The sequence below is a fragment of the Schistocerca nitens genome, chromosome 4 (assembly GCF_023898315.1).
Source record: "Schistocerca nitens isolate TAMUIC-IGC-003100 chromosome 4, iqSchNite1.1, whole genome shotgun sequence".
NCBI lineage: Eukaryota > Metazoa > Arthropoda > Insecta > Orthoptera > Acrididae > Schistocerca > Schistocerca nitens.
In genome coordinates this window covers 774275562-774289219 of record NC_064617.1, presented here as the reverse complement: position 1 = coordinate 774289219, position 13658 = coordinate 774275562, and the positions used below count along the sequence as shown (strand labels likewise).

Here is a 13658-nt window from a genome sequence, read left to right as displayed (position 1 = left end):
AAGATGTGTGATGACACTAAATGAAATTTGAAGCTGTGGCATACAAAAGAAGAAATATCATCGTACTTTTGTCTGCTTATGCATTCCATCAAAAGCTTGCAGTAAAACATGCTGCATCAGTCTTCCCCAGTTCTGTCTGAATTCTCAACATAAAGGTTCCAGCATTTTTTTTTTTTTTTGTCAGAAATCTATTGTAGTTTTACACTGAAGAGCCAAAGAAATTGATACTTCTGCCTAATGTCGTGTAGGGCCCCTGCATGCAACTAGACGTGGCATTGGCTTGACTAATCATCTGAAATGGTGCTGGAGGGCAGTGACACCATAAATCCTGCAGGGCTGTCCATAAATCTGTAAGAGCATGAGGAGGTGGAGATCTCTGAGTAGCACGTTGAAAGGCATCCCAGGTATGCTCAATAATGCTCATGTCTGGGGAGTTTGGTGGCCAGCAGAAGTGTTTAAACTCAGAAGTGTGTTCCTTGAGCAACTCTGTAGCAGTTCTGGATGTATGGGGTGTAACATTGTCCTGATGGAATTGCGCAAGTCCATCGGAATGCACAGTGGACACGAGTAGATGCAGGTGATCAGACAGGATGCTTACAAATGTTTCACCTGTCATAGTTGTATCTAAATGTATCAGGGGCCCCATATCACTGCATCTGTACATAGCCCCACACCATTACAGAGCCTCCACCAGCTTGAACAGTCCCCTGCTGACATGCAAGGTCCGTGGATACATGAGGTTGTCTCCGTACCCCTACATGTCCATCTGCTCAATACAGTTTGAAATTAGACTTGTCTGGCCAGGCAACATCTTCCAATCAACAACAATCCAATGTCAGTGTTGAAGGGCCCAGGTGAGGTGTAAAGCTTTGTGTCGCGCAGTCATCATTCGGCTCCAAAAACCCATAACAATGATGTTTTGTTGAATGATACACACTCTGACACTTGTTGATGGCCCAGCACTGAAATCTGCAGCAGTTTGGGGAAGGGTTGCACTTATGTCACATTGAACAGTTCTGTTCAGTCGTCGTAGGTCTGCTCTTGCAGGGTCTTTTTCTGGCTGCAGCGCTGTCGGAGATTTGATGTTTTACCAGATTCCAGATATTTAGGATACACTGTTGAAATGATTGTACAGGAAAATCCCCAGTTCTTTGCTACCTTGAAAGATGCTGTGTCCCATCGCTCATGCTCCAACTATAACACCACGTTCAAGCTCACTTAAATCTTGATAACCTGCCATTGTAGCAGCAGTAACCGATCTAATAACTGCGCCAGAAACTTGTCATCTTATATAGGCGTTGCCGACCACAGCACTGTATTCTGCCTGTTAACATATCTCTGTATTTGAAAATGCATGCCTATACCAGTTTCTTTGGCACTTCAGTGTAGAATGGTAGAAATATTCTGCAATTCAATACAAGGAGGAAAACTGATCTGCATATCCTTCTGGTGATTCTAACTATGACAATACTGAGCTGTAAATCCCATTAATAACATGTTCATTGAAACAAAATATCTGACAGACATCAAGATCTTTAAAATATAGTTTATGCATCTCCTAGTTTTCAGAGATATTAGTTCTGTTCTTGTAGTGAAATGGCCAAAATTGTGTGTGTGTGTGTGTGTGTGTGTGTGTGTGTGTGTGTGTGTGTGTGTGTGTGTGTGTTTGTGTGTGTGTGTCTATCTACCTATAGGGAGTACTAAACTTTTAACCTCCTGAAGGAAAGCAATGGCCACAATTCTGCCTCGGAATTTATTAGTTTTCTCAAGTCTAATTGTCATCGTGATCTTTAATCCGGCGGACACATTCCACTTCATAATGTTTATCACAACCATGGACTGTGTGTGGAACATGGACTTAACTAACTTCACTAATCATTTTGCTACAACTGATGTACTCAACAGGTACTATGTGGCACAATTTGTTATTCACATATGGTTTGTCTAACGGTTTCAGCGACAAGAGAAGTGGTGCAAAACTGGATTGCGAACTTCACACTTCTCTTACTACAATTGACTTACTTGAAACGTGTAGCCGATCCTGTTCTCTACAACTTCTTCTCCAAAGAAATAATGCTGGTTAGAGGAACAAAAAATTGCTCTCTCTCTCTCTCTCTCTCTCTCTCTCTCTCTCTCTCTCTCTCTCTAGAAATAACTCGGTACCCTCATACTTTCATTTCAGTTCAGGTATATTTTCATTTCCACAAGTTTCATATAAGCATACAAAATACAAACTCTTGCAAGTCAACTACATCAATAACTATAATTAACTATAATTACAATGTGGTGGGTTTAATAACCACCAAACATTCAAAAAACAGATCTTGCTTCTAGCAGGTCAAACACCAGGATTAAATAAGAGTCTCTAGACACATCATGTTTCAATTGTCTATAGCAATTACAATTATTTGACCACCAAGGAATAATACATAGTTACTCCTTGCACACTCCATACAGGTTCTATGACGCGAGCGGCAAACATTTGTCGGCATCGCACATCTGACGCAACTCCTGTACTCCTACGACCAACATCCATCCTGCACACACAGACATGTGTTGCGCAGTAAATAGGCTCTCATTCTCACACTTATCTTTGAAACATCACGTGTTCAAGGTGGCAGAAGGTAGAGTGGTTCCAGAATTTATATGGAAATTCTCGAATCACTACATATCCCCCTCCTTAGATCGAACACGCCATATTTTAAACATAATTACAATGTACATTAATATCTCATAGGATAGTACTTCATTTTTCAACAATACATTTTTTTATATTAAAAAATCGTAAATACTCTTGTCTTATTGCTTGGTCATTCCTTTTTTTCCATTCTACTACAGTTATAAAACGTTAACCTTTCAATCCATGTTGGAGGTAGCTCTTTCAATATTTAAAATCGAGAGGATCCAAATTGTTCTGTTTTCTGCTCTTTTTCAATTGTAAATTCCAAGTAATCTACTGTTTGTTCCTACTTTCCATACTACCTTTTCTAAGTATGTACTTATTTATTACTTATTGTAGTCTGGAGGAATTCTGGGCAAAATAAAAGTGTTCTTATTGTCATTCATAAAACATAATAATGCTAGTGAAATATAAAATTCAAACTTACCAGAATAATTCCTACAAAATGTGTGACTTCTGTCATGATACTGTCCTTTTCCCCTCGGATCAGCATCTATAACTTACATGTGGGTTGACCCTATGAGTGCCCTTCCTCCTTCTCGTATGGTACAGGTCAATCCCCTTCTTGGTGCCCCTGTCTGCACAGTATAGGTCAGTCTTTATTAGGTCTGCCTATCTGCCCTTTATATCCAGTAATTGGTGGATGCGCCCTCTTATCCTTTATGAGTAGGCCTCTAGGTTCATTACCCGAGTAAATATATTTTGTACACTATAATTGAATATCCTGTGGTAAAAATACAAAATCTGTTTCACACTTCGCACTCGCTTTTTAATACTTCTTTTGGTACCCTAGAGTCGTCGTCCTACTTTTCAACTTTATGCGCTTGGTATATACTCTACTTCTATACACTATTCATACAAAACATGTTTACTTGGGTTATAAGAGTCTCACTATCCTACAAGTCATCAGAATATTTGTCAGACTGACCTTCCTTAACAATTATCACAAACCCTGCCTTATGCTCTCCTTAATTACTCACGCTTCCTACTTATGTATACTCAATGTAAAATTAGCATAGTTCTTCTATACTTACGCATATAGGCGATATGGAATGATGATTATTCGTATAGACACACACATATGTGCGATGTAGAATCGTCACAATAAACGACAATGTGTGTATATTTCATGATGTACACACACCTCTTCCCCCACAATACTTGACAGTTCTTACATCATTTCAGTCTCTCCTTTCATTGTTTCCATCTTCGTATTCCATTGTGTGTTTGCGTAAGTGTGTCTGTGTTTCCTTATTCTGCGGCCTACTTACATGAAATAAATTTAAGGTTATTGGAAACCACGGAAAATGAGAAGGACTTCAGTGATAGAAGTATATGAATATGAAAAGAGGGAGAGATAGATAGGTAGTCATTCTCACCTTCACCCTTGAGGTCCCCAAAGAAAAATCTTAGCAATACCTATGGAGTGGCAAATGGTGAAGAATCAGTCACACTTGTTTGTGAGGGTTGTCTGGAAGGTGTGATGTGTGTTTAGTGTTAGTCATAATTTATCTGTTGGTGTAAATCATGCTATTACTTACACTACCCGTCCCTTTCAAAACTGATACAAACCCTCCCATTTACATTACCTTTTATAAAAGGTATAAAACATTCTATACAAAATAGAAAATTGTACACTATGATAAAATAGTTGTCTAGTTAGTCAGCTTATACTGTATTTTACACATACATAAAATGCTCTGTTCAGTTTATATCGTCTCGATATCACTCTGTTTGAATAGTACCATGATATACTCGTTTCATTTTGTGTCTAGAGACCACTGTTGATCTGTGATTCTCTTAAGTCTATTATTTTTCTGTCATATCTGGTTTTCTATATTCTAAAATTGTAGGATAGTTTAAGAATTCATTAGTAATTAACAGAATAGATTAAGATTTGAAGGGAATTTGGTGCAGGAAAAATAGTACAGAAGAAACACCGAAAACAACTCGGAATATGACAGTCATCACTCCGCCCGTTACCACAGAATGTTAATGTCCCTGGGGTCAGATGTGACTCTGCCCGGATCCCATGGACCTGACATTAACCTCATTTGAGCAGGTGCAGACCATTACTTCTCATTAAATTTTGTGTGAAAGTCTCTCCACAGCAAAACAATTACCACTTTACTAGGAAACACAACATTAGGTAAAGTTATTCTATTTTCTACTTTGTCATGGACAAGTCTGAATTCTTTGCACAAGTCATCTATAACCTTGCTAGCATCGTTAAGTTCAGAAAAAGTGCCGTCAAAATGGTTCCGGAGATTATATTCTCAGTAATGTCTTGATCTTTAATTAGTTCAAATGGTTCCGCCGAACTACTTACATTTATAATGTCAACGTTGGCTATTTTTCCTTTAAAACTTCATCCTATATTATCTACTCATGAACTAAAAACGCCTTTAGTAACACCTGGGATTTTCAATTGAATAATCGACATTACTTCCTTAGGTCGATCTGTTCTCTCTTTCAAAGTATTCATTTCCTGTCTTACAGAATTAATTTTAACATTACATTCATTTTCACAAGATTCCAGTTTTTCATTAAGATCAGGTTCTTTATTATTATATTTGACTTCAATATCAAATTCTAGCTTCTAGGTCACCTTCTGAAATTGGTCATTTTGTGTCTGATTAAACTCAGTGAACAGTTGGTTTACATGGATAGTCAGGGAATTACTTAATTCATTCTTTAAATCTAACTGGAAACTCTCCACTTTATCATTTAAGACATTGAACTTAGCATTTAAAACCTCACCCTGTGCTTCTAGTTTTTCACTTAAAGTAGAACTTAATTCCTTTCTTATAGCAGCTGAATCCGCCTTCTGTTCATCTAATCTAGCATTTAGTTGAGTATTCACTGAGTCTAATTTAAGACTTAGTGCTTTAATTAAATTTGCAACCTCAGTCCAGTCTGGCATTTCTTTTCTCACTGTCATGGCCATGGCTGGTTCTGATGTTTCCCAAGTTTTTTGAGTATTATCCATATTCCCCTTACTTTTAACTCTAGTGATGATTAAAATAAATTCACCTCTGAGTACAATAACTATACTAACAGTCTATTAGTGAACCGTGTTCTTAACTTCACACTCAAATAATTATTGTCGTTTGCTCAACCAGTGTAGAGTTTTAGGCTGCATTGGTGAGCCGGTGTGGAATCAGCGCCGGTGAGCAGCAGGGGTGCTGGCAGCTTCAAGGTTGGTTTCAGTGTCAGTGCTGTTGAATGGATTTGTAGTCAGCACCGGTGAGCAGCAGCTGGAGCCGTTGGCTGGTTACGGGGTCCACACCCCCGCGATGTGTGTGAGGGGTGAGGGCTGCGTACTCTCCACACTGGATCTTCATCGTTGAATAGATCTCATCGTAACTCTTCTTAGTCCAAACTGTTGAGATTTTCCTTTTGTTTTTTCTTGTATGGTTTTTATTTATTTTCACTCCTTTTTACCTTTTATGCAGAATCCAGCTCTGCAAAACAGTTTCCCTGTCTTGCTACTATTGCTTGTTTCTATGGCAACTCACAATATCTTTTTATCTTGATTTCACACACACTAGAAATGACTCTGTACCCTCATACTTTAATTCAGTTTATCTTTTCATTTCCACAAGTTTCATATAAGCATACAAACCCTTGCAAGTCAACTACATCGATAACCATCGGATACTATTAACTATAATTACAGTGTGGTGGGTTTAATAACGACCAGAAATTCAAAAACAGGTCTTGCTTCTAGCACGTCCCAACACAAAGATTAAATAAGAGTCTCTAGACACATCATGTTTCAATTGTCTTTAACAACTACAATTATTCAACCACCAAGGAATAATACGTAGTTACTCCTTGCACCCTTCATACAGGTTCTATGGCGCGAGTGGCAAACACTTGTCGGCATCACTCGTCTGATGCAACTCATGTTCTCCCGTGACCAATGTCCATCCTGCGCACACAGACATGTGTTGCGCAGTAAATAGGCTCTCATTCTCTTACTTATCTTTAAAAAATTGCGTGTTTGAGGTGGCAGAAGGTCGAGTGGTTCCAGAATTTACGTGGAAATTCTCGAATCTCTACAACTGCCCTCTTGCTATTAAGGCAAAGAGCTATGCACCTATTTAGCAAAGATTAGCTGACTGTAAAGCAAAAGGGGCTGTTATCTTACCCCATGTGTGTTGAGCCCATTATCAAGTGACTTAGTGCTCTGGTGAGAGGAGCCCCCAATATCTGCTGCTTGTGGCATGTAGATCTCTTTAAAACAATGGAGTGTGTTTTGTATTCTGACAGGAGTGTCCTCTATTTTACTGGCTGCTAATTGGAGGTTTTGCTTGTACCCCAGTCCTGAGTCTCCCCCTCCCCTTCCCCTCCCCTCACCTCCCCTTTTCACATCAGACCATTTAGATTTCTGTTGATTGCTTAAAGCAAATCCCTACATGATATGTAGACAACTGATTTCCTCCCTTTTTCTTGTCCATGTTTATGCTCTGTCTCTAATGACATTGCCTTTGACAATTAATTAAACTCTGATTTTCATTAATTTTTATTTTCATTAATTTCTTAGACCAGAGATCAGATGGCTATATTTTTCTGCTGTGTACAGTATTTTCAGATCTTTTAGGACTGCCTTATTTTTATTTTAGGTTTCAAAAATTACAGCTCTCATTGTTTTAGTGAGTTGTGATTTAAGAAGATTGTATTTATATTGTGTTCTTTTCAATCATTCTCGTCCCACAATATTTCAGAAATGGTTCTTGCACAGTGCCTGAATCATTAAACTATAAACTTAACTCAGTTTCATATAATTTTGTTTGATAAATATTAGTATGTCATTTTACTCAGATAGTTATAGCTGTAGTGAATGAATAGCTAGCAATACAGGTCCGCAGATAATTAATCCAAGAATCTGCAGATACTTTTTTAAAAATGGACCACTCATTGCACCTGCACGAGCATTTGGTGGTTATGAGTCATGTTGTATTTTTACTTATCAGGTTCCATGTGAGCTGAACCTACCTGGTCTTGGAATGACATTGTACACACTGGTTGGAAAATTTGTTAACAAAAGCAATAAAAGATTTAATAAAACTCTAAAAAAATATTCCATAAGGTTGGCTTTCATCTTAGGTTTCAGAGTTAAGGTATATCATTAATTCTTTTGCTGGTGGAAGTTTGTTGAAAATCAACTTGTTGAATAGTTTCAACAAGTTACAAGCTGTGCACGGATGATGCCCTCATGAGAGATTGGCTGAAATAGGGAACATTTATATTAATCAGTGATATATGCTGCCAAAACTCTTCTCTGAGTATGTAATGGCAAAATGAGACTCCAAGCCCTGCCTGCATTGTATGTGTAGAGGTGTGGGATGGGAAAAAATAGACAAGTCAGAAAATAAGCCATGGGAAACTAAAAGGGAGCGAAGAAAAATGAAAAATAGTTACTGAGAAGAAATGCTGAAACCTCCCCCCCCCCTCCCTTCTCTCTCTCTCTCTCTCTCTCTCTCTCTCTCTCTCTCTCTCTCTCTCTCTCTCTCTCTGTGTGCGCGTGTCAGATATGTCTAAAGATGATGCAGCATGTTGTTCTAGGCTGTGAGCTGAGGTTGTGAAGACACCACTTTCAACAAGGTGGCATTTTCACTTGATGAGACATCATCAATGTACAAGAAAGTTGATAATCCACTTTCAGAGCAGCTATTTAGAAACTGGGTTTTAAAGTTACAGACTTTAATATTAGACATCGTGGTTGGAATAAGTTGCTACTATGCTGATTTAAGAGCCTTAATATATAACAAAGTGACTGGCATTTCATTTTATTTATTTATTTTATCTCGAGTGAGAACAAGAGCTCAGAAGCTAGTGTGACTGCTGTTTCTTGTGAGATGTTTCTGCGCTCCACGGATCAGTCTAGGTTGGTAGTTGGATTTCTCTTACTGTACATATTGCTCCACGATACCAACTGGTCACTTTTAATGTCTGTACAAAGCATTTGCTTGCATTGATAAGAAAAGCTTAAGTTTCTTTTGAAACTGTTAATGTTTTATGTACCTGGTTTCAATCATTCTTAAATAAAGGAATGCAAAAAAAGATGCTGAATAATCCAAGAATTTAGGAAGCAGAGAAATCATGAATGGATTCCTCCTAGATTGAATTTTAGATCAGTCCTATTCATTATTTGTGTGAATGACCACCTATACAACAACAGCAGAGCAGTGGTGGGGAGGGTGTAGGGGTGGAGGTGGGGGAGGGGGAGGAGAGCATTTTGGAGTGACGAAAAGCAGTTATGGTACATGATGTGCTTGTGCGTGTGTATGGGGGGGGGGGGGCATGTAGAAAGCCTAGCAAATAATATTAATATTGACCTGAGTGTGTTTTCCACATTGTGACTGTTGGGAATTGCCGCTGTTCTATATCAGCATCAGAATGTTGTCCATCAAACAAGGAACATTACACTGTGGTTTAAACGATAGATACATTTGTTGGAGGGGCCTGCACAAAGCATAGTACTTACTTCAATTCCATCAAAGATTTTGTGGTGGAAGTAAGTTTAGCTACATGGTAGACCTAAACACCAGCAACAACTATGTACCAAGCTTGTAGACCACTGTAAACAGATTCCAGTTGAGAGAATCAGAAATAAGTGGGAAGCATCCCTCATAAATAAAACATAATAGCAGGTAAAAGAGACCCTAAATACTATTGGTTAAGGACTGCCATCTATGGAGTGAACAGCATTGCATGCCTGGAGATGTGTGACCACATCAGTAAATATTAATTGGCAGTAAAGAACTTCGATAGATAGATAGATACAGAGATAGATAGACAGACAGACAGACAGATAGATAGATAGATATCAAACGATCACAGGCCCTCCGCTCCACATGCTGCTTCCACGAAGTGCCTTCATTCTTCCTGTTTTGCGCCCGGTTCCTCCAGGTCTTCAATTCCCAGGGCTGCTAGGTCCTTCGCCAGGTTGTCCATCCAGTGCTGCCTTAGTTGTCCAATGGGGCTTAGATTCATAAAATCAGTAAACATCTTTGTGTCTCCAGTTGTGATAAGGGATGTCCCAAGTAAATGAATAAAAGTTGGAAATATCACTTTAGGAGCTTTTGAATTATATTAATAATTTCACATTTTCATCTTACTGAGCTGATGTTAACACACACAAGACTGTAAAACAAAGAAATGAAAGGTCCTCTGATACTCCAAAGCAGTGTCTAAATTATTTTACAAATGGTTAATGCATTATCGAAGTGAAGACAAATACCTTTTATATTAGGTCATGGCATTTGATTTGGATTGCAGATTTCAGTTTGATACTTATCTCACTGTAGTTGGAATTACCCGTTCTCACACACCTATTTCAATGTGGGCCAATATGAAAGTTAAGAAAGCATTTATTTTTCTGAGGACTGTGATCTCCCAGTTGCTTTGAATTGAAGATTCCAGTTTTTTCCATACATACTTTCATTTTATCTCTCCACGTCAAATAATCTTATCTATGTCTATATCTGTCAGTGTAGAGCAATTTGGAAAGCAATTTAACACTAATTGTGTGAACTGAAATCCATTTCCTTATATAATTGAAGGGATTAGCAGAAGAAAGTGCTAATCCATAAGAACCTGTGTTGGGTTACTGCATGCTATATGCTTCATTAAATTCAAAGACAAGAACACAAGCACAAAAAGAGAACAAATTATATAGGTAGAAGCTGCTTTCTAGCTGTATACGTGAAACTACTTGCTACTAGCATGTGGTACATTCAGAAACACAATATATAATGTAAAGAGACCACCCCTTATTAAATTGAGGGTTGGCACTTTCTTCCGCCAACCACTTCAGTTTTCAGTGATTTGCGTGTATCTGAATACTTTTGATGAATTTTATCCTCTGCTTCAATTTTATACCACAAAAATGGCTTATCCATTGTAGGTTTTATTCAATCAAAAGAAATAGATGAACACCCATATTCTGTATGCAACAGCAGCAAAACAAATTCAGGATATTTAAGTCATTTGGTTACGACAGTGACAAATTTCGTCAATTTGCAACCACTGAAATCACCTCAGCCAAGCATGTAATGATTGTAGCTGGGGCTTAATTGTTAATTGACCCACTTTTGTATTGGAAACAATCTATAGTAGTTTGTGATTGAGTTTTCCACACCAGTTTTTTTTATATTCAGAAATGGTTTTACTTTACCTTGAAATTTTCTAAACTTATATTTAAATCTGCCTTTGTGCTTATAGCGCATTTCCTGTGATCACATATTGCCATGTTGCATTTCCTTCTTCTAAATAATTAAACTGAGTAGTCCTCCACTCACAGATTTTACATTGTTTCTTTTATTCCTATAGTTATTTCCTGTTATGTTATGATTCAGCATCTGTTTCACGACCCTATTCAATTAAGAGTTGAGAATTTGTAATATATTCAGTATCATATTATTCTTCTTTTTGTCCGGACATTGGCTTAAAAAAATATTTTGTTTTTTAGTTTGAATCTTTCAGTTCCCTATTTCTGGACTGTGATCTGATTAACATAATGAAATGGTGTCGTGAGTCACTCTTTATTTTTACAGTCTGATTAAGGTTTTCTAGTAAGTTGTTATTAATGAGTTTTGGGTGATAAGTTACACAGCATGCCACTTAACAAGTTGCTAAAGTATTTCCATTTTTTATTAGAAATGTTACTTTTTTCTTGATGTTGGTATGATCTTTACAAGTACAGAAATATGCTGCCTTATGGGAACACTGCAGTGACAAGTAGCATCACTGGATGTTGACTGCAACCCTTGGCAGAAACTCTATGATGAATAGTCTTTCCTTTTGGCTTTGTTGTGTTTGGTCATTTGTCTTGTGTATGCTCTGTGCAATAATAAAAATGTTCTACATTGTATCTGGGTTGTGTGATTGTTCATCACTGTCATCACCTGTAGAACCACAGCCTCAATGCAAAAGAAATGAGACTGTTGATATTATTAATGAACTGTTTAAAGTGGGGTGTTTGTGCATCACAGTTGATTTTGGGTTGTCTTCTAATAGAGGGATATTCCATGAATATCAGTTAACTCAATGGCAGTATACCAGGAGTTTAATTTATAAGCGTTCTTGCAATGGAAGGCAAAATAGCATAACTGATGCAAATCTTCGAGGAAAATGTTATCTAGAAATGCTTTGAGCAGTGAAAGCAACAAAAGCACATGTGTGGTCTCAAATGTCTCCTATTTATAAAATATGTTCAGTTAGTGTTGGTTGTCTTCCAAGTACACAAATTTGCAGTATCAATACCCAAACACAAATATTTTCATACAGATCAAAAGAACTTGTCTGTACTAAATTATTCCTCCATTAACTCTTGAGTTGATCAAATCTCGTTAAAGTTATAACTGCTTAAGGGTACAGCTCAAAGCAGGAAATCAGTTACATACTAAAACACAATGGCAAATAGTGTCTTAATGATGTGAACAATCTTGTTTCTTGTGTGTGGCAGTAATCGGTTTATGCATGACAGTACACCGTACTAATACGTTCCAAAAAGCCACACGGGACAGTACAATTTTTCAGGGTGGGTCCTCAGTTTCTATTGATCACAGAGACGAGGGGTCAAGTGTTTTGGATAGCTCTTGCCTACCAACTATTTGTGTATCCATCAGAAGCTATCCTACAATACTGGGTCAAGATTTAAACATTACATACTTTCTCCAGTCCAGGCAAATTGAACAGATCAGTAGATTTTTTGCACTAGTTGTGACCTAGGACAGATCTTAGGCATCTTACAAAAGCACCATAAGTTCAAGGGCAGTTCATGAGAAAACCTCAAAAAATGCACAAAGGACAACAAGCAAATATTAGCAGAGATTCATGCATCTGTGAAAAGATCTATGCGCGAAGCATACAAGAACTACCACTGTCACACCTTAGCTAAAAATCTGGCAGAGTACCCGAGAAAATTGAGGTCCTATGTAAAGTCGATAAGTGGGTCCAAAGCTTCCATTCAGTCCCTTGTTGACCAGTCTGGTGTTGCATTTGGAGATAGCAAAATGAAAGCCAAAGCTTTAAATTTCACGTTCAAGATATCATTCACACAGGAGAATTGGACAAACTTACTGTCATTTGACCATTGGACAGACTCCCATATGGATGACGTGGTAATAAGCATCCCTGATGTAGAGAAACAACTGAAAGATTTGAAAGCAAGTAAATCACCAGGTCTTGGTGGGATCCCAGTTTCGTTGTAGAAACAGTACTCTACAGCATTGACCCCTTACCTAGCTTGCATTTGTTGTGAATCCCCTCACCCAGCACAAAGTTCCAAGTGCAAGGTAAAAGAAAAGATACACAATTTTACAGACCAATATCCATAACTTCAGTTTGCTGCAGAATCCTTGAACATATTCTCAGTTCGAATATAATAAACTTTCTTGAGACTGAGAAGCCTATGTCCAGGAATCAGCATGGTTTTAGAAAGCATTGCTTATGCAAAACTCAGCTTGCCCTTTTCTCACATGATATACTGCGAACCATGGATGAAGGGCAACAGATAGGTTCCGTAGTTCTAGATTTCTGGAAAGCATTTGAGATGGTGCCCCATTGCAGGTTGTTAGTGAAGGTACGAGCATATGGAATATGTCCACAGACATGTGACTCAAAGACTTCTTAAGTAATAGAACCCAATATATTGTCCCTGATGGCGAATCTTCATCAGAGACAAGGGTATCATCAGGAGTGGCCCAGGGAAGTGTAATAGGACTGCTATTGTTCTCTATATACATAAATGATTTGGAAGACAGGGTGCGCAGTAATGTGCATTTGTTTGCTGATGGTGCTGTGGTGTAGGTAAAGATGTCAAAGTTGAGTGACTGTAGGAAGATACAAGACAACTTAGACAAAATGTCCAGTTGGTGTGATGAATGTCAACTAGCCCTAAATGTGGAAAAATGTAAGTTAATGTGCATGAGTAGGAAGAACAAACTTGTGATGTTGGAATACGACA

The 13658-nt window shown here is 38.0% G+C and overlaps 1 protein-coding gene across 1 annotated transcript in view; it reads left to right on the top strand.

Moving 5' to 3' along the window:
• Positions 1-13658, top strand: part of LOC126251628 (E3 ubiquitin-protein ligase TRAIP) — a 222167-nt gene that overhangs the window by 60095 nt on the left and 148414 nt on the right. The gene's annotated exons all lie outside the window — the stretch shown is intronic.